This window comes from Oncorhynchus mykiss, chromosome 22 (assembly GCF_013265735.2).
Source record: "Oncorhynchus mykiss isolate Arlee chromosome 22, USDA_OmykA_1.1, whole genome shotgun sequence".
In the NCBI taxonomy this organism is placed as follows: Eukaryota; Metazoa; Chordata; class Actinopteri; order Salmoniformes; family Salmonidae; genus Oncorhynchus; species Oncorhynchus mykiss.
The window spans coordinates 6,367,614-6,389,372 of record NC_048586.1 but is presented as its reverse complement, the minus strand read 5'-3'; positions in this window follow the sequence as shown (position 1 = coordinate 6,389,372).

The window sequence follows — 21,759 nt, the reverse complement described above, 5'->3', positions numbered from 1 at the left end:
AACACATGTACATGCATTATTTATTAATTTGTCAAATGCAATAGAAAGAAGGCACAGAACACAAATAATTAAGACAAAAAAATGTACTGTTTCCCTTTGTGAGCTCAGAAAGTCAGCATCTGAAAAACAAATTACCTCTGCGCACTTATCATCTGTATTTGAAAATAAGGTCTATAAACACATTATCATCCCTGAGTCAGTGAAAATAAATCCACACAAGATGAAGAATGAGGTGTTCATATTCATGAACATCAAATTGATACTTAAATTAAATTAAATTAAATTAGCTGTGATAGCTAGCAAGATTGGTGAAAACCCCTTATTGCTCCATCACCAGACAAGTGTAAAACATTTGAAATCAATGTTATGATTGTATAATGAAATAAAATGACATTATCCATGAAAACGATTTTTTGTAATTAACATATTTTTGAATATTTTTACATATATGTCCAGAATATATTTATGAAATATATTCTGGACATATATGTGAATATATTTTGAAATAGCCCACATACATGTACATAAATTATAATACATAAGTTTTCCATATGGGAAAGCACGGCAGTGCAGAGTAGTACAGCAGCACTCAACATCCTTTTCGCCACCCATTAGGATGCCAGTGTGACGGTCAGGCTGCAACACTTTGTTTGATCTCTATTTATATATTCTCACATAATTAACGGTCTGATGTTTGCCTCTGCATGAAATGTGCCGTGTGCGAGTAATTAGCTGTGTTTTTTAAAGAGAGCGCAACCACCTTGCCAGGGAAAAACAGAAAATAATTTCTCACAGATGTTTTCCCCTGAGACACTTATTAATTTGATCTGGGATTTTTTTTATACGTTGCAGTTCATTATTTATTTTGTAATCCTGGATATCTTCCTCTAATTCAGTATACATGCCAATTGTGCATTGAGTTTGTTCTGCGTGAGCGAGCATATGGTACAGTATATCTTGTATTGTGGCAGCGATATAGATGTTGGACTGGGGCAATCAGCAATACAGGCACTAATCAGATCTTGCAACTATTCACATTATTTAGGAGATTGCAGAGGTGGGACCAAGACACTAGTTGAATGGGTCAAGTTTCAAGTTAAGTCCAAGTTGTGCATTCTAAGAGCAAGACAAGTTGAGTTAAGTCTCAAGTGAAAAAGAAATCTATCCATGTAATGACTTGTTCAACTACAAATCTTGTATATTTATGGAGGCTACCAGACAGCCTTTTTCATTATTTTGTCTATAACACATTGTGTAACAATACATTTGAACAACATTCCACATGCAAGCTTCATAAGTACATGATCAATTTCAAGCCATTTTGACATACCAAAAGACCATTAGGCCTATGCTAGTAATTGTTGCTTGATGCCCCATGCTGGTGAGCTTGCAAAGTAAAGAGTTAATATTCTTGATCCCCAAGCAATGTTTGGAGTTGAATATGTATTTACAGCAATCCTCTCTCCCTACAATTAACTGTACAGCAAATCAACAATCTGTTTGCTAGCTCACCAGACCTGTGTTAATTGACATTAAGCTGGGCCAATCACAAGGCCAAGTGTGCGTTTCACTTTTTTGGATGTGCGTTGCTGCGGCTACTGTCTCTGGCTGCGTGGAGAGTAATAGACGGATACTTTCAAGTCATCCGTCTCAAGTCAAATTCGAATCCCGAGTCAAGTTTCAAGTTATTTTATTTTCTATCAGGTCGAGTCTTCAAGTCAGACTCGCGTTCAATTCATGTGACTCGAGTCCACTTCTCTGGGAGATTGTACTTATGCTGATGAATAATTGGTAGCATACATGTTGAGGATTTTGGCTCTTCTGCTAAAAGCAGATGTGATGTCTGTTTAAATCAGAATTACTGACCAATAAACAAATCAGCACTGAGATGAAATTGAATGGAGACTTCCAGCTTTTAGCTTCAAAATTGTATACCACTGAAATGGGCCAAACAGCAGTTGAAAAAATAACAAAGCGATAAAAGAAAAATGTTCAGGGACTGGAGGGGCTGGAGAAAAAGGTAATCACGCTCAAATTCATAGACAGAGCTATGGATGCAAGGACTGACAATCCATGATATCAACCATGTTATGAGACTATACAGTGTTTGATTACTTCTACTTTATTTACAAACACTTGAGTAAAACAAGCTTATAATTTGAGTTTTGATGGGGTACGACAGTTAAACAAAACTGATGAGGCATTTAAGTTAAATTCTTCAACAATCAATGTGTACATATTAATGTAAAAGTCCATACATTTATGGAGCAACTGCTGGTTTCCCCTGTAATTTACAGTGGCACAATTTTCAATCTCATCTGAAATAACCCAGCCATATAATGATGCCATTGAATGGCCCATTATTCTCTATTCAGCACAGAAGAAACAATTACACTGAACAAATATATAAATGCAACATGCAACAATTTAAAAGATTCTACTGAGTTACAGTTCATATAAGAACATCGGTCAATTGAAAAAACAAATATTTGGCCCTAATCTATGGAATTAACATGACTGTGAATACAGATGTGCATCTGTTTGTCACAGGAAAAAGGTAGGGGCATGGATCAGAAAACCAGTCAGTATCTGGTATGACCACCATTTGCCTCATGCAGAGTGACACATCTTGTTTGCATAGAGTTGATCAGGCTGTTGAACGTGGCATGTGGAATGTTTTGCCACTCTTCTTCAGTGGCGGTGCAAAGTTTTTGGATATTGGCGGGAACTGGAACACGCTGCCATGAATGTCGATCCAGAGCATACCAAACAGGCTCATGTCTGGTGAGTATACAGACATGTTCAGCTTGCAGGAATTGTGTAGAGATCGTTGTGACATGGGGCCGTGCATTATCATGCTGAAACATGAGGAGATGGGGGCGGATGAATTGCAGGGCCTTAGGATCTCATCATAGTAACTCTGTGCATTCAAATTGCTATCAATAAAATGCAATTGCGTTAGTTTTCTGTAGCTTATGCCAGTTCATGTTATAACCCCACCACCACAATGGGGCAATCTGTTCACAACGTTGACATCAGCAAACTGCCACTTGCCCGTTACAGTTGAAACCGCGATTCATCCATGAAGAGCACATTTCTCCAATGTGCCAGTGGTCATCGAATGTGGGCATATGCCCACTGAAGTCGGTTACGACTTGGATGTATTATCTTGGCAAGGAGAAATGCTCACTAACATCGATAAACAAATTTGTTCACAACATTTTAGAGAAATACGATTTTTGTGCGTATAGATAATTCCCGGGAAGTTTTATTTCAGCACATGAAACATGGGACAAACACTTTACACATTGCCTTAATATGTTTGTTCAGTGTATTGTCACAGGCCGGCTCATAGCCTGTGGCAAAAATGAGGGGACACGAACAACAGGTGTAGGCCAATCAAAAAGGTTCTTTATTGTAAACCAAAACTATTAACTTTAAATTAAGTAAAAATAATGAGGTGTGAAAGTATCATAATGTAAGGTGTATGTAAAGTTCAGAGATGCATGAATCTGTGTGTGTGAATATGACTGAGTGAAAACTAAGTAAAACTACAAAGGAACAAACAAACAGGCTCATACCTGGAGGAGCAGAGAGAGAGAGAGACAAGAGTGATTAGTGAAGCAGTTTAAATACCCAGAGCCCAGGTGATTCCAATCACTACCGACCCTCCTCTGCCTGCAGGAGGAACCGCCCATGCACTGCAGAGGAGTGGCCGTGACAGCATCTACACTACATCCGGTATTTCCGAACTGGGGTACGGGGGTACGCACAATAGCGTCGGGGGTACGCCAAATATCAACAACAACAAAAATACTTCACATTTTCAAACATTCCATTTATATTTTCCAACGGGACTATACATTGGGATGAGGGTTTTTTTCTCGCCTGAGAAGCCTCGTTTCACTGCCAAAATAAAAATAAACCATCAGCATCAGAGTTCAGCAAAAAATAACAACACAATGTCAAATACAGGTAGCCTAGTCAAATAATTAACATCCAATCACATTAAGCGTTACTCTCTCGTGTGAATTCCACTAAAGGTCCGTATGTAGCCAAACATAGCTCCTGCTCATTCCGTTTGCCTAGAAAATTGATAAATGGTTAAAAAGTAAGGCCCGCGTCCATAGAGACAAATACCAGCTCTTCTGGTAGTACTGCTATCACCAGCAGTACTACACCTGCACATGTCGACAACACAAGTTGTTCTGCTTCCACAAGCACATCCAATACTACTTACCTCACCATGCAGTACTCCGAGAAGATAAGGTGGCAACAAAACTGAGAGTGGTGTTTGATGCCTCGTCCCATAAAGATGGCTGTCCATCCCTCAATGGCTGTCTACTCACAGGACCGAACCTGAATCCGGATCTGCTCAGCGTTCTGATAAAGTTCAGACTACATGAGATCGCATTCATGGCAGACATCAAGAAAATGGTTAACTTTGTTAAAGCAAGGCCCCTGAACTCTCATATATTTTCCTGCACTATGCAATGATATGGGCAGCGACCATGTAATGCTTTTACAACATGCAGAAGTGCGCTGGTTATCAAGGGGTAAAGTATTGACAAATTTTTTTGAATTGAGAGATGAGCTTAAAGTTTTTTTTTACTGACCATAATGTTCACTTGTCTGACAGCTAGCATGATGATGAGTTTCTCACACGACTGGTCTATCTGGGTGATGTTTTTTCTCACCTGAATGATCTGAATCTAGGATTACAGGTACTCTTCGCAACTATATTCAATGTGTGAGACAAAATTGAGGCTATGATTAAGAAGTTGGAACTCTTCTCTGTCTGCTTTAACAAGGACAACACCAAGGTCTTTCCATCATTGTATGATTTTTTGTGTGCAAATGAACAATGTCAAATGTGATATAGTTAAGCACCTGAGTGAATTGGGTGCGCAATTACGCATGTACTTTCCTGAAACAGATGACACAAACAACTGGATTTGTTATTCCTTTCATGCCCTGCCTCCAGTCCACTTACCAATATCTGAACAAGAGAGCCTCATCGAAATTGCAACAAGTGGTTCTGTGAAAATGTAATTTATTCAGAAGCCACTGCCAGATTTCTGGATTGGGCTACAATCAGAATATCCTGCGTTGGCAAATCGCGCAGGTAAGACACTGATGACCTTTGCAACCACATACCTATGTGAGAGTGGTTTCTTGGCCCTCACTAGCATGAAAACTAATACAGGCACAGACTGTGTGTTGAAAATGATTTAAGACTCAGACTCTCTCCAATACAACCCAACATTGCAGAGTTACATGCATCCTTTCAAACACACTCTTCTCATTAACCTGTGGTGAGTTATTCAAATAAGGTTTAATATGTAAGATGGTTAAATAAAGAGCAAAATTATCGATTATTATTATTTGTGCCCTGGTCCTATAAGCGCTCTTTGTCACTTCCCACGAGCCGGGTTGTGACAAAAACCCACACTCATTCTTATGTTTAATAAATGTATCGTATAGTGTGTGTGGCATGCTTACAATGATGGCAACAACAACAAAAACATTTGAGAATGCGCTGACCCTGGTGCTAGAGGGGGTACGCAGCTGGAGGTTGAACGTTTGAAGGGGTATGGGACTATAAACATTTTGGTAACAACTGCACTACATGACCAAAAGTATGTGGACACCTGCTCATCGAACATCTCATTCCAAAATCATGGGCATTAATATGGAGTTGGTCTCCCCTTTGTTGCTATTAACAGCCTCCAGTCTTGTGTGAAGGCTTTCCACTATATGTTGGAACATTGCTGAGGGGACTTGCTTCCATTCAGCAACAGGTCTGGCACTGATGTTGGGAGAATAGGCCTGGATCGCGGTTGGCGTTCCAATTCATCCCAAAGGTGTTCGATGGGGATGAGGTCAGGGCTCTGTGCAGTCCAGTCAAGTTCTTTCACGCCGATCTCGATCTAAGGGGGCTAGCTGGAAGCATGAAAAACAGCCCCAGACATTATTCCTTCTCCACCTAACTTTACAGTTCATCAGAGAATGCGTTTCCACTGCTCCCATCTCGCCGTCGGACTGCCAAATGGGGAAGCAGAATTCATCACTCCAGAGAATTGCTTTTCCACTGCTCCAGAGTCCAATTGCGACGAGTTTTACACCACTCCAGCCAACACTTGGCATTGCACATGGTGATTGTAGGCTTGTCTGTGGCTGCTTGGCCATGGAAAACCATTTCATGAAGCTCCCGACGAACAATTCTTGGGCTGACGTTTCTTCCAGAGGCAGTTTGGAATTTGGTATTGAGTGTTACAACAGAGGACAGACGATTTTTACGTGCTATGCGGTTCAGCACTTGGCGGTCCCGTTCTGTGAGCTTGTTGTGACCTACCACTTCACGGCTGAGCCGTTATTGCTCCTAGACATTTGACGAACTGACTTGTTGGAAAGGCGGCATCCTAGGATTGTGCCATTTTTTTCACAAAAATAATTATTAGGGAGAACATCAGATTTTATTCCAAATAATCCAGATAAAATATAAAAACATACAGTGTGTGATTAGAAGAGGCAAAACCCTATATTTTTAAGTCGCCTAGAATGGTCTAACAGAGACAACTTTGAGTACTTCAAATAAGTTGTTTTGCCCCAATAACCCAGACAAAAGAAAAACATTAACTTTTTCCATTACATTCTATATGTGTGTATGTGGGTCTCACACTAACGTGTATGCCTGCTTGCACTTATCCGTGAGATTGTGCGAGGCAGCTTTTATATATTCCCAGTTGTGGGTCAGGATATGAGGGATTTAGTGCTGCTCTTGGCTTGCTCAGCCAGGGGGAAATGAGAGGGGGGGGGACCAGGGAGACTCACCGGGGGGCTCAGCAGGGGCCTCTGGGCCACAAACCAGATCCCATAAACCTCCAAGATTATACCGCCTCTTCTCCTCCTTCATCCATTCTCTTATAGCTCATAGGGAGGGCGTTCATCATTCAGCCCTCAACTCAGCCATCAACTCACCGTTCCCATGGGCAAACATCCCACATACTGTATTATATATCCGCATGCACATAAGATCTGAACCCTGGTTACTTTGATTGTGGGTAAAGGTAGGGGTCCCACATAATTTATGTCCTTATCCATGTAAGATCTGAATCTTGGCTGTTTTTACTGTAGGTTACGGGTTAGGTCTGGGAAAGGGACAGTTCATCTTTTGAAATGGCCAAAGGTAATCAGAGCTCTAATACCTTTAAAGGTGTACCACTCCCAATGTGATATCACACTGGTCTGCCACTCCTAATGTGCCACTGTTTATTTCCCACTTCAAATCTACAGCAGTACAGCTCAAATGTTTGGAGTCATAACCAATTACAAAATAAGGCTTGATGTTACACCAGATGTCCATTCTGTATTTCCTATCGTTATGATGATTTGATAAGGCAATCCACATAAGTGGCTTTTACATATCAGCCAATCGTTCATCTGAGGAACACTTGATTTGATTTGAAACAAAGCAGACCACTACATCAATAAACCCAATTGGGTGGATTTAAGTAGCTAGTGACGGAGAGAAAGCATGCGCACGGAACCAAAGTCAAAATAAATAAATAAAATACTGCCTTTTTACTCAGTCAGTCACATATCTTAAAGGGGGGATCTGGGAAACAAATAAAAAAGTGATCACATTGCCACTTTCTGGTAAACAGCTGAGGAATGGGGCTAGAGAAATATAACTCATCTCAATTTCATAGACAGAGCTTGGGAGGCAAGGACTGACCATCCATGACATCAAAGCTTCGTTTTAACAATGGTTTCAAGCTTTACAATGACATTGTTTGCAAACAATGGAGTATATTTTAGATTCAAATTGGGTATGACAGCTGAACTTAGCTCATGAGGCATTTATAAGTTGTATTCTTCAAGAATGAATGGGTATATATTATTAATTCAAAATTACCTTTACATTTCAGCGATACAGATTGAATCGAGCCCTTGACAGACATTGACAGTAGACAGTGAAACAAAGTCATGTGATTTATGATAACTGTGTTTTTGTAACGAGGCAGCTGAGGACAGTACATGAGTCCTCGGGAGATAAAGTTTAAACCACCAGTTTGGGTAACCCCTGAGGAGATTACCATAGATCTGGCTTCCTCTATGGAGAGACATCCAGAGCTGCAAGTTGATTGTAAAGGTGAAAGGTCAGGCTGGGGTCTGAACTGACCACATCGTTTATGTTTATGACACTGCTGACAAGACTTGAAAGATTGTGGTCAGTCTTATGGGGTACGCTGGTATTGTTGCCAGTCCAGATGTGGGGAGAGTTAAACATAACCATATGGCCCAGGCAAACCACACACGCATGCACACACACAAACACTTACCTACAAACATGCATACACACACACACACACACACACGGCTGTCCGCACTGGGACAGGGAAAAGGCCGTCCTGCTGTGCTGGGCTCCCTCCCGCCCCCTCCTCGGGGAGCATGAAACATGGAACCCCTGGAAAGGCGTATTATTCTCATGTCAACGGGCTCCCTTAACATGTAAATCACACACCTCTTATGTTCCCGTAGAGAGAGGTGTGGAAAGTAATGGATGAGAGGAGAGAGAGTGGATGGTAGGGGCAGTGAGGGGGGATAGGGTGAGTAAGGTTGCATCCCAATTCTCCACAATTCTAAAGTGTGCACTTGCACACTGCCCGTTTGGGAGAAGTGTGAAGAGTCAGGGTGCAGCCAAAATGTTTTGAAATCAGGAGGAAGTAAGAGTGGGATGGAGAGAGAAAGAAAGAAAGAAAGTGAAGAAAAAAGAGAAACTCTGCATGAAGGAGGTGGTGGATTGTTGAAGATAAAAACTAGACAAGGGTGGGAATGAGGGTTCAGATGATAAACAGTTCCACCACAGCGATGGAGAAAAGAGAGATAAAGGCTGGGATTCAAACAAACTACCGCGAAAGACATCTCTGCGAAAGTCGGGGGAATTGTCTTTTAAAGTCAAGGACAGTGCGATGTCTGCGCATTGTGGTGTGTTTGAATCCCAGCCAAAGAGAGGCTCGAGATAAAGAGGGTTACAGATGGAGAGATAAATGAGCAGGTGAAGACTGGTACTGCAGAGAGGAGGATTGATGGCTGAGAAGAAAATGAGAGCCTAAGAGAGTGGATGGGGAAATTGAGAGATAGAGACAAAGACCAAAGTAAAGATGTGAGGAATTGAGGTTTACCACCGCTCTAGGAGAAAACCGATAGGGCTCTTTGGGGCTCCATAAAATAATTATTCTGGTTTACCCCCTGACAGACCGTAGTCATGACCAAAGTGTCTGGGTCCCTCAGGTCACATGGTGAAGGTTTTACTGAGCTTCAACTGATTCCACTAGGGATAAGGCCCAATGCAGTGTCACACAAAATTAATACAACAACAAGTAACAACAATAACACAATGTTCAACGAGCCATTGGAATTTTCACCTGCATCAATCAAGAGATAAGACAACACCTGTCCCAGAAGAGAATGAACGAAAGCAGTGTGTTGGACAGACAACAGAGTCACGACTGTTCAAACAATGTTCATACAATACCATATTCAAGAAGCCATTGGTCTTTTGTTCTACACTGGAGGATAACTTGGTGGAGGTAAATGGTGGTAAATGAACACAGCCAGGTGCCCCTAAAAATATGCTGTGATGGAAATGTGTTCAAATGGGGTTTTGTGGCCCTTCAAGTGGAGGTATGACAGTACCTTCTCACACACTTTTTTTTCACTGGACACACATTAAAAGGTCAACAACTTCCCCCCCTGATAAAAAAAGGTACGTTTCAGAAAAACGTGGGGGGGGGGTGTTAATAAAACTTTAAACAGTGAGTGAGATTGAGAGTCCATCTATTTTATTTTCTCAGATAGACCGGTAGACTCAGACAGCTCTGAAACACACAGCAATCATAAAGACAAGGCAGAGATCGAAAGCGTTTTGATTATTTATCATTGTTTTCAACATTGTCTTTTGGATCAAGAGACTCTTGAATCATCTTCACGTACGGTTTTGGCAGCTATATAAAACGTCCACCATGTGAACTGAAGATGCGTAAATAGAGCTAAGTCTCAAGGGAAAGTACTGTAGATGAAAACAAGGTGCCATATAGTGCAACTCAAGAAGAGCAATCATTAGAAAGCCACTGTTGAAGTCTTCACGTGAATGAGATGAGGAGAGTAAGCCTACAGTATTTCTTTATTTTCTGACACTGACTTCTATTGTAGTTGTAAAGCAGGGTTTTTAAGTGGGGAGTGTTCTGTTTCAGCATTCAGATTTACATGGTGAACACTATGTATATGAGCTGAAGCTCTTTGTTTTGACCAAGATGTTTTGACCAAGATGATTATGAGGGCTACTGTTGGATATATTGTAGAGTGCTTTACTACGGTGCTCAATATTTAAGGAAAACCTGCCTACCTGTCAAACTAACTTTGCCCCGGAGTCAGTCAGACCCAGTATTTGAACAGCATTTTGACACCAGACACGTTTTTCTAGCTTCATCAAATTGGCTCAGATTGGTAACTATCCATTGAATGGTAATGATTGCTTCAAAACAATGCAATAGGGGAGGATGAAATATAAAAGGCATTGGCATTGCAGAAAATGGCAAAGCAGAAGCATGATATCATGAATACGCCAGTCGTGAAAGCTAGAAGCATGGTCCATAACACAGCACTGAGTATAAACTAGACAATAATGAATACAACCTGCTCATCTTCTTATGGGCAGAGAGAAAGGAAATGCTTCTGTGATAACCATTAAAGCGTCCCCGTGGGGATTACGCTATGTCAATGATTTGTCTTCCTTTTGACGTTAGAAAGACTCATTAACAACAAACACAGGCGGCTGACTTTAAATAGGCTAATTAAGATTGTACCGCGGCAACAGATGACAGCACGAAAGCAGCTATCGCCCTAATTAAAATGCTTATGGCCCTCCGCTCCTGAGCTTCAGAATCCTTCCATCTTGGTTGCGCAGTACAGAACTGTGGTTTAAAGAAACCAGTACCTGTAACATGCTGTTTGATCTACTTGCATGTTTGAACGTTTAGATCATTTTTACAACCTTATTTCAGGTCATGTACCAGATCAGAAATAACTTCTTTCAAGGACATGGTTTAAGAATAAGTTGCTGATGTGATCAGATGTGGCAATGGAGGAGTTTGTCACTTATAACCCTCTGACCACCAAACAGTAGTGCACAAACTAACATTGGGGTAGAGTGACTTGTGTACTAGGGGGTTTATTTGAAGTGCTTTACGCCTCTCCAATAGTCAGGGATTCTGTGGGCCAGACTAAAGCTCTTGGCTCTGGTCAAAGGTAGTCGTGTTGATTTCCAATCAGATGCAGATATCTCAATGGATCACTTGTCTTTACTCACCTTTCTCATTGCTGAGTTCAACGCCCTTCTCTTTTCTATTTTTCTTTCTTTCCTTCTTTCTTTCTGTTTCTCTCTTTCTTTCTTTCTTTCTGTCTCCTGGCATCAGGATAAGCACTGCGCTCAACGAAAGAAAATATGAAAACAAGGTTAAAACTATAAGACCTTTCGCCAGCACTATAGCGTTGATCTCTTCCTGGGTTTACATGGTGAAAATAACCTTTTGGCATTCTGTATTCTCGGTGAGATAGTTCAAATAATAGCAATGTCTCCATGAGCAGCCATCTGTTCAGTGTAAAGAGAAAAAAAATACAGTTCTCACTCAGCTAGGGGTAAATGCCATTCAATATAATTTATGATCAAAAGAGCAACAAGCCAGTGCTAAGCCTCCTGGGGTCCATGCTGTGGTAATCACATTGAAACACTTGCCCAGTGGCTTTGTGAAGAGATGGTGGTGCCCGCAGAAAGCTATGTAGATCAGAGAGAGAGGCACTTTGTCGTGGTACAGTTGCCACTTTTCTCTGCTGCTTCCCTTGTCAACAGTCTGAGAGAGATCTAGCTTCAGATATGAGTGAGCAGAAGTCTCATACATTTTATTATTGGGTCGGTATGCATAAATTGTCTCAAAGGATCAGTGCCTGTATTCTTAAGCTTCTTAAATGTAACTAAATGTAATCTACGTAATCTCCAAAAGTAATTATTTATTATGAGAGAAATCAAAAACAAGTAATGCTGCAAACTTAAAGAAATCTCCTCTTTCTGGTAATTTTTTCAAATAAATTGCTGAGGTGTAGACACTTTTGAGGCCACAAGCTGAAGTACAAATATGATACAAATTGTCGTCTTCGTCGTATACATAATGACCGGACCAAGGCGCAGCGTGAGTAGAGTTCCACATATTTATTAAAGTGAAAAAAAACAAAGAATAAACAAATGTGCAGTTCGTAGAGCACATGGCACTAAACCAAAACAACACAATATACCACAAATGCAGGTGGGAAAAGGGACACCCTAAGTATGATCCCCAATTAGAGGCAACGATAATCAGCTGCCTCCAATTGGGAACCATACTCACACCAACAGAAATATTAGACTAGAACACCCCCTAGTCATGCTCTGACCTATTGCACCATAGAGAACCCCAAGGGCTCTCTATGGTCAGGGCGTGACACAAATACGAAATATATTATATGATGTATTTCCTATTCAACAAAACTTCATGAATAAGGCTTGAAATTACAAATATATTTTCTAAACATATTATAATGAATTTATAAAACGACTAACTAAGATTCCACCTTCCTTATAACTATAAAATACATATTTGTATATTTAGCATTAGAGAAAATGTGCATATTTTTTTAAAGGTCTCTTGATCGAAACGTCTGGCCCCATTGCTGTGAACATCTCAGAGCTTTAGCTTGATTTACTGAACCCGTTAGGAACTCATCCTTAATCTTGTCTATCTATCACAAACAAAGTGTTTTTTGTTTAAAATCTATCATTTAGTTTAGATTACTGGCTATAAATCAATCTCTGAATTTGCTACAGCGACAAAACCACCACAAAACCACAGTAGACTGCTACAGTAGGATGTAAGTATTCCAGGTGTTGTTAGTGGCTGTGACGCAGGGTTCAGCCAGGAGTTGGTGGACAGTCGGAAGAGAGAATAAAATGGTAGGAGGGACATCCCACATTGAAGTGGTGTCAGATTTTCACAAGACATACTCCTGTGTATGTGAGAATCAGGGCTATACAGCCAGTGCTTCATTTGTATATCTGGAGGTGCCGGAACAAAAAGTGAGTGGGAGAGGGGGGTGAAAATGTGTTTTGAATGGTCATCCAACTCAGAATTCCAAGTGGGGACTCTGGCCTCTTTCTAGAGCTCCGACTTTCCGACCTAAAAATCACTGAAGTCATGATTTGATCTCGTTTTATTCCGAGTTCCCAGTTGTTTTGAAAGCATCATAATAATGCACAAATGATTGAAATGACAGGCTACTTTGACACTGACAAACTGAGATCAATGAAAACAACCTTGTCTTGAATCCATCAATAGCCTAGGCCTAGGTGTGTGGAGACACATATTGTAGGCTACAATATGAGGAGGAAATTATAGTCAAAAAGATTTCCAGTTTCACTGACTCACCCAATGATGCCCAGCTCACTCGCTGGTGATGGCCTATGCCCTTGTGCCAAAATCCTCTCTTGTTTAATTTTGTAAAACAATATTTGGAAGTTGATCAAATATTTTGCTAGCCTACAGCTGACATACAGTGCCTTGCGAAAGTATTCGGCCCCCTTGAACTTTGCGACCTTTTGCCACACTTCAGGCTTCAAACATAAAGCTATAAAACTGTATTTTTTTGTGAAGAATCAACAACAAGTGGGACACAATCATGAAGTGGAACGACATTTATTGGATATTTCAAACTTTTTTAACAAATCAAAAACTGAAAAATTGGGCGTGCAAAATTATTCAGCCCCCTTAAGTTAATACTTTGTAGCGCCACCTTTTGCTGCGATTACAGCTGTAAGTCGCTTGGGGTATGTCTCTATCAGTTTTGCACATCGAGAGACTGACATTTTTTCCCATTCCTCCTTGCAAAACAGCTCGAGCTCAGTGAGGTTGGATGGAGAGCATTTGTGAACAGCAGTTTTCAGTTCTTTCCACAGATTCTCGATTGGATTCAGGTCTGGACTTTGACTTGGCCATTCTAACACCTGGATATGTTTATTTTTGAACCATTCCATTGTAGATTTTGCTTTATGTTTTGGATCATTGTCTTGTTGGAAGACAAATCTCCGTCCCAGTCTCAGGTCTTTTGCAGACTCCATCAGGTTTTCTTCCAGAATGGTCCTGTATTTGGCTCCATCCATCTTCCCATCAATTTTAACCATCTTCCGTGTCCCTGCTGAAGAAAAGCAGGCCCAAACCATGATGCTGCCACCACCATGTTTGACAGTGGGGATGGTGTATTCAGCTGTGTTGCTTTTACGCCAAACATAACGTTTTGCATTGTTGCCAAAAAGTTCAATTTTGGTTTCATCTGACCAGAGCACCTTCTTCCACATGTTTGGTGTGTCTCCCAGGTGGCTTGTGGCAAACTTTAAACAACACTTTTTATGGATATCTTTAAGAAATGGCTTTCTTCTTGCCACTCTTCCATAAAGGCCAGATTTGTGCAATATACGACTGATTGTTGTCCTATGGACAGAGTCTCCCACCTCAGCTGTAGATCTCTGCAGTTCATCCAGAGTGATCATGGGCCTCTTGGCTGCATCTCTGATCAGTCTTCTCCTTGAATGAGCTGAAAGTTTAGAGGGACGGCCAGGTCTTGGTAGATTTGCAGTGGTCTGATACTCCTTCCATTTCAATATTATCGCTTGCACAGTGCTCCTTGGGCTGTTTAAAGCTTGGGAAATCTTTTTGTATCCAAATCCGGCTTTAAACTTCTTCACAACAGTATCTCGGACCTGCCTGGTGTGTTCCTTGTTCTTCATGATGCTCTCTGCGCTTTTAACAGACCTCTGAGACTATCACAGTGCAGGTGCATTTATACGGAGACTTGATTACACACAGGTGGATTGTATTTATCATCATTAGTCATTTAGGTCAACATTGGATCATTCAGAGATCCTCACTGAACTTCTGGAGAGAGTTTGCTGCACTGAAAGTAAAGGGGCTGAATAATTTTGCACGCCCAATTTTTCAGTTTTTGATTTGTTAAAAAAGTTTGAAATTTCCAAGAAATGTCGTCCCACTTCATGATTGTGTCCCACTTGTTGTTGATTCTTCACAAAAAAATACAGTTGTATATCTTTATGTTTGAAGCCTGAAATGTGGCAAAAGGTCGCAAAGTCGAAGGGGGCCGAATACTTTCGCAAGGCACTGTATTTCAGTCTTCTCTTTTTTTAAGCAGGAGTCATTTTCCATTTGTACGCTATTTGAAATATTGCAAAAGGCCAGTTTTGTATGAATTCTGTTTGTTCAGTGACAGACATTCCCTTGTTATTGGGCTTATTGGGCTTACTGGGGTAATTACACTTTTTTGGGCTTTCTCACGGTGTAGTAGGCTATTCTGAATTATTGAATATATTTCTGAAAGGACAGCAGTAACTCTAACTTTGGAAAATATATTTCAATTTCTCATGAGTATTGCAGCTCCTCTAGAACCCTTCACGCGCCTACGATTCTATAAGGAAATAAATGATTAAGTGCAATGCTTGAGAGATGAGAGTTGCAGGCTCATTTTTATCAGAACAGAGGGAGAGAGATCATAGAAAGTAAATCTCGTTCTATTTCTGTGAGAGATACAGGGGTCAGGATAATTAACAAAGAGGCAACCCGAATGAACTTTGATTGTGTTTACTAGAATTTTTAAATAGCAAAAAGTAACAATTATTTTTCATGCCACGAGAGGTACCGGATACAGCCAAATAGGTTCAGGAACAATACAGTCCAAAATGGAGAGGTGCTGGATCCTGTTCAGGCAGGATCTGTCTCAAATTAAGCACTGGCTACCACTCAACGCAAGCCATTTCAATCTGTGTGGTCCACATATTGATTTATAAGCAAAAATGTTGGTCGGAACCGGTACCAGAATGATGCAGGTCCCCAAAACAGGTAACTTTACATCTTAAAGAGGTTTTAAAGCATCTCGAGAGTAGGAATGCTGAACTAGGATAGATTTTTCATTAAAGATTATATGGAATACTATTACATGGGACAGGGGAGGACCTGATCCTTGATCAGCAATTCGACTGAGACGCTTGTTCACTATGATTAAAAAGGAAAAACTGATCCAGGAGCAGCACTCACTCAGGCGCTTTGTGAATACGGGTCCTGATCTACAACCTATAAATGGTGATTTGTGCACAACAGTGAATCTTTGACCCTTTGCTACATTACATAAGACCATAAGATAAAACATTTCAGAAATGTCCACAGAAATTGCAAAAGAAATGCCTCATGGTTTGAATTTGTTGATCAGAATAAGTGTCGCATGACTTCACCTCCAAATTCTAAGATGATAAGAACCTGTGTCCGATACAACTTGCTACAACTTCAGTTGTGAAAGTTAGGAGCATGGTCCATAACGCAGCATAAACTAGACAATAATGAAGGCGACCTGCTCATCTTCCACACAACATCAGTGAGAAGACTATTCATATTTGTTTTGCACGTCACCTTTGTTTTATTGTTGTGTTATAATCAATGCAGAAGGATGGAAATTCATCACATAAAAGTAATTAACCTCACATTACCATGCACAAGTAACCCAAATCGCCCAAATTAAATCATTGTAATCAGATGCTGTTCTACTCAGAATGCAAGGCTTTGGATTTATTTATTGTGCCTTTAACCTCTGAAATAAATTTTTGTGTGAATTTCTCATTGTGAAATTTCCTCCGATATGGCCTTTTTCACTTGCATATAATTGGCTGGGTGTTGGAAAGAACAGTTTGTGACCGTTCTTGTCCTTTTTTCTCCTCATCTCTTGATATCCATATCATTAAAAGTTCTTCAGTCAATTTAGGTTTTGGAAATGTTCTCCAATGATGTAGGACTATATGGATTTATGTATTCGATAGGTCAGACAGCTCGGTTCCGCATTAGACAAATAGGCTTCTGATTTAAATGCTATGAAAAAAAATCACCCTTCCCAAAACTCATTCCTCGGAGCGTTGTTGTTCAGCTCCATGAATCCTCTGTTTTAATGAGAGACAAAGTCATTATCCGCGCTGCTTCTGGAATAATTTTAATAAGCGAGTCCAGGGGAACGTTACCTCTTGCTCTCCTCGCTGACTGTTGGGTGGGAGAGACAGAGCCGGTTACGGAAAAATCATAGTTTGAGGTCATTTTAATTGGCTGGAAAAAAATGTCATCTGGAGTCCCCTGGATGAGTTTGGTTATTCCAAGGGTGCAGCGTCACCCAGGGAAGAACATATCCTGTCTGCCTGTCTGTAAGAGGATGTGTTATGATAATGGAGTTCAGACTGAATAAGAAATGGCACCAAAGGGAGGGGACACGGAGGGTCAAAAACTAAATGTATTTTAAATGAGGGATGGATAGCCAGCTAATGCTTGGGCTTCAGGGGCATTTTGTAAAAATATCACTATGTGCAGAATGAAGATGGTATTGGCATGATGCCGTTTACACAATGTTAATACAGGAAGCTGTCAACAACTACAGGTTGATACATTGTTAGCATTAAGACATTCACATTGAGGCTTTAGTTGAATGTGTGTTCATCGTCTAAACTTTATAACACTCAAGCTATTATGAACAACCACACTGCTTTTGAGATATATAGTGCATCTCTTAGGGACAAAGCAACTCGGCTGTCATCTTATAATAAGGTAATGCACTTTCCAAAAAAACATCTTACCCACCATTGAATTAATTTGCCAGTATCCCCAGCCTGAAGGTCCATTTAGCAAATCCTCTTGATTCTAAGTAGCTCCTTAATGCATTGGCCCTTCTTGGTGCAGCCATTTTCAATTAAATCCTTTGCATAATGCATGATTACATTAAACAATCCAATGAATTGATATGGAGTCCCGAGCTTGGAAAGAACTCTGTTAATGGATATAAAATAACGTTATACCACTCCAGGATGAATTCATTATTTCACTTAGCTAGTGTTCCTGAGGTAGACTATAACGCTTGTCTGGGTGCTATTAGAGAATGGCCATTTTTACTATCTCCTTAGTCACTCGTCAGTGTTTCTAACATATGGTTCTATATGAACTCAAGACACAATAAGTGTTCTGATGCCCGACGTGTGATTAAAATATTCGATTTGATTTCAAACAACTCACAATGATATGCATGCAGAGCTTTGTGGTTAGCGATGGTCGCTCTTCAATGAATTTTGTTAACCTTGATTAGTGTCATTATCCTCCACACTGGAGCACTAGGCTGTACTTGCTCATTATGTGCATTCTAAGCAAACATTAGTGTCATGTAGAGAGAGAGAATTCTCTAGGTTCAGTGTTACACTACAGTAGGTATGACATATATGGTTTAAGGAATGACTTCAATGACAACGTGACTTTCCTCATGATGTCTACTGTGGGGTGTCTGCTTCCTTGTCGTCTTGGTTACCATGAGTGGCATCATTAGTATGCATCAGAATTCATCAGTCGAGGGCAAGAAGAAGAGAGGGAAAAAGAAGAGAGAGGGAGTTGAGGGAAGAATGAGAAATAGTGGCCTATGTAGGAGATGGGGTGGCCTATGTAGGAGATGAGGACGTCAGTAGTCAAGAGAGAGATTGTAGAATAATGAGAGGAGAGACCGAGAGAGCTCACATTGATGGCCTAGAGGAGATACTTGGTACACCAAATCTCTCCTCTAGGCCATCGATTTGAGCTCTATCTGCCTCTCCTCATTATTCACTCTCTTGACAACTGACGTCATTATCTCCTACATAGACTATTAGGAGCTATACCTACCTGTATACTTGTCACTAGCCTACAGCACTCGACAGTATGCCCGGCTAACTTCAACATGCCAGTTTACTGAATGCTACGATGGCTCTAACTCTGTTCAAACTACATTTAAACAATGTGACTTTTAATATATTAGCCAAAGTTTAACAATTATTGTAAGTAATTGTATTCTTGAAATTGATAAATCGAGTTTCAATTGTGACATGTGGTATTCACATTGTAAAAATTTGGTCAACTGGTCTGACGAATAAAAGCTTATCCAAAATGATGAAGCCTTTAGTACAGAGTATGGTGGCCCTTAGGGGCAAATCAGCTTTCAAAATAATAGGCTGCGAAGTTTTGTAAAAGGCTTCAAAATATTTAAAAAGCATGCGAAGTTTGGTAATTGGCTGCAAAAATATTTTAATTTTAATTAATTTTGATCTATGAAATATTCGATAGGCCTGCGAAATATTTCAAAGACCGGCAAAATATTTTGCCAGGTCTGCTAAATATTTTGATGATATTTGAAATATTTTGCAGCTTTGAAATATTTTAATGACCTTTGAAATATTTCATAGGTCTTTGAAATATTTAGCAGGGTTTGAAATATCTCAGGCCTTTGAAATATTTAGCAGGGTTTGAAATATCTCAGGCCTTTGAAATATTTCCAAGCCTCTTACCAAACTTCTCAGCCTATTATTTTTAAAGCTGGTTTGCCCCTTAAGGCCACTGTAACAGAGACTAAAACACTGGTGGGATTAGCCAGTCTGCACAGCCAAAGTGCCTTGATTTAGATAATTGCCGAATGAGCGTACTGTCTGGGAAAAAAAATAAACATTACCTCAATACGGTCAGTGCCCTTGCTAACAGGATATGAACAGTGGGTGAGAAAAACAGAATACATGTTTTTTAGTATTAGGGTTTATGGACACACACACACACACACACACAATAAAGCCAAGGGTGATTATATTTTGGATAATGGAAAATGGTTGACACAGAATGATAGATGAGCATAACCAAGCTTTTTCTGATTTCAGGGACTTCACAGAAATACAGTGCATTCGGAAAGTATTCAGACCCTTTAAACTTTTCCACATTTTGTTACATTACAGCCTTATTCAAAATGTCTAGTTAATTTTTTTATACTCCTCAATCTACACACAATACCCCATAATGACAAAGCAAAAATAGGTTTTTAGAAATGTTTGCAAATGTATAAATATAAAAAACTGAAATGTTACATTTACATAAGTATTCAGACCCTTTACTCAGTTGAGGCACCTTTGGCAGCGATTACAGCCGTGAGGCTTCTCGGGTATGACGCTACAAGCTTGGCACAGCTGTATTTGGGGAGTTTCTCCCATTCTTCTCTGCAGATCCTCTCAAGCCCTGTTAGGTTGAATGCGGAACATTGCTGCACAGTTATTTTCAGGTCTCTCCAGAGATGTTCAACCGGGTTCAAGTCCGGGCTCTAGCTGGGCCACTCAAGGACATTCAGAGAATGAAGCCACTCCTGCATTGTCTTGGCTGTGTGCTTAGGGTTGTTGTCCTGTTGGAAGGTGAACCATCGCTCCAGGTCCTGAGCGCTCTGGACCAGGTTTTCATCAAGGATTTGTACTTTGCTCCATTCATCTTTGCCTCGATCCTGACTAGTCTCCCAGTCCCTGCGACTGAAAATCATCCTCACAGCACCATGCTTCACTGTAGGGATGGTGCCAGGCCATAGAGTTCAATCTTGGTTTCATCAGACCAGATAATCTTGTTTCTCATGGTTTGAGAGTCCTTTAGGTACCTTTTGGCAAACTCCAAGCGGGCTGTCGTGCATTTTACTGAGGAGTGGCTTCCGTCTGGCTACTCTACAATAAAGGCCTGATTGGTGGAGTGCTACAGAGATGGTTGTCCTTCTGGAAGATTCTCCAATCTCGACAGAGGAACTCTGGAGCTCTGTCAGAGTGACAATCAGGTTCTTGTTCACCTCCCTGACCAAGATCCTTCTCCCCAGATTTCTCAGTTTGGCATGTTCTAGGAAGAGTCTTGGTAGTTCCAAACGTTTACCATTTAAGAATGATGGAGGCCACTGTCTTCTTCAGGAACTACAATGCTGCAGAAATGTTTTGGTACCCTTCCCCAGATCTGTCTCTCGACACAATCCTGTGTAGGAGCTCTACGGACAATTTTTTCTACCTCATTTCTTGGTTTTTGCACTGACATGCACTGTCAACTGTGGGACCTTATATAGACAGACAGGTGTGAATTTCGAAATCATGTCCAATCATTTACATTTACCACAGGTGGACTCCAAACAAGTTGTAGAAATACTTCAAGGATGATCATTGGAAACAGGATGCAGAATTTCGAGTCTCATAGCAAAGGGTCTGAATACTTATGTAAATAAGGTATCTGTTTTGAATTATTTATGTATTTGTAAATAATTCTAAAAACCTGTTTTTGTGTAGATAGATGCAGATTAATATTTATTTAATCAATTTTAGAATAAGGCTGTAACGTAACAACATTTGGAAAAAGGGAAGGGGTCTGAATACTTTCCGAATGCACAGTACATGCGCAACTGCTGTGGGTACAACCCAGATTCAGAGGCTGGTTAACAATGACAGGCAGTTTTTAAGGCTTGCTACACAAGTTATGAGGAGTTATTAAGAAATCAGATCAATTGCATTAGCACACAGTACTGAACAATCTGATACATTTTTTGCCTGAGAGAGCAGCAATGCAGAAAAGCACTTTTTTGACCTGACTGCAACATTACCTCCATGCAAAAATGGGTCTCCATCTTCACCGCTGTGAACTCACACTGAGGTAAAAGAGTGTGTTCATTTATTTGCTTGTCTATCTTTCCATCCAATCTCCCATCCATTCATCTATCGTTTTAATGACCTGTCCGGTTAAATTTCTTTATCAATCCATCTGCCCTGACACGGGATGAGTC